This window comes from Piliocolobus tephrosceles, chromosome 16, assembly GCF_002776525.5.
Source record: "Piliocolobus tephrosceles isolate RC106 chromosome 16, ASM277652v3, whole genome shotgun sequence".
Lineage (NCBI taxonomy): Eukaryota > Metazoa > Chordata > Mammalia > Primates > Cercopithecidae > Piliocolobus > Piliocolobus tephrosceles.
The window spans coordinates 40,184,686-40,185,775 of record NC_045449.1 but is presented as its reverse complement, the minus strand read 5'-3'; positions in this window follow the sequence as shown (position 1 = coordinate 40,185,775).

Here is a 1,090-nt window from a genome sequence, read left to right as displayed (position 1 = left end):
TAAAAAATACAAAAAAAAAAAAAAAAAAAAAAAAACTAGCCGGGCAAGGTGGCGGGCGCCTGTAGTCCCAGCTACTCGGGAGGCTGAGGCAGGAGAATGGCGTAAACCCGGGAGGCGGAGCTTGCAGTGAGCTGAGAACCGGCCACTGCACTCCAGCCTGGGCGACAGAGCGAGACTCCATCTCAAAAAAAAAAAAAAAAACAAAAAACAAAAAAGGCCGTCCAGAGGAGGTCACGGTGTTGCTGAATCCAACAGGAAAGCAGGGGTCTTGGGGTACAAATGAAGAGTGAGCTCTATGCCAAGTCCTCCTCTATGCAGACACGGTCCAGGCTCCACTCACATTGGGATCTTTAAGTGTGCTCCCTCTGCCTTTCCAACTATTTGTATCTCTGTGTCCAAAGACTTGTGCACAAATGTTTATATAGCTTTATTCAAAATAGCCCCAAACTTTACTTTATTCAAGATATAACCCAGATGTCGTCAAGTGGTCGATAGGTGAACCAAGACACATGCATTCCTCTTTTTTCTTTTTTTTCGAGACGGAGTCTCGTTCTGTCGCCCAGGCTGGAGTGCAGTGGTGTGATCTCGGCTCAGGCAAGCTCCGCCTCCCGGGTTCACGCCATTCTCCTGCCTCAGCCTCCTGAGCAGCTGGGACTACAGGCGCCCGCCACTACGCCCAGCTAATTTGTGTGTGTGTGTGTGTGTGTTTGGTAGAGACCAGGTTTCTCTGTGTTAGCCAGGAGGGTCTCGATTTCCTGACCTTGTGATCTGCCCGCCTCAGCCTCCCAAAGTGCTAGGGTTACAGACATGAGCCACTGTGCCCGACCTACACATGCATTCCTAAAAACCACTTCATTATGCAAAACCATGCAGTAAAACCTATAGAGCTTATGGGTAAAATGAGTTTGAGTATTTGAACACTCAAATACTTCATCAGTGACATATTTTAAAAATAGAGATAGAACCCTAGTAAAAATGGAAGCACAGTTTTATAAATGTTAAGTATTTAACATAAATGCTATAATAAATACAGCACTTTACTATGAAAAATACCTGAAATTTGCTTTAAAGTGGAAGTCAGAAGGGCTAC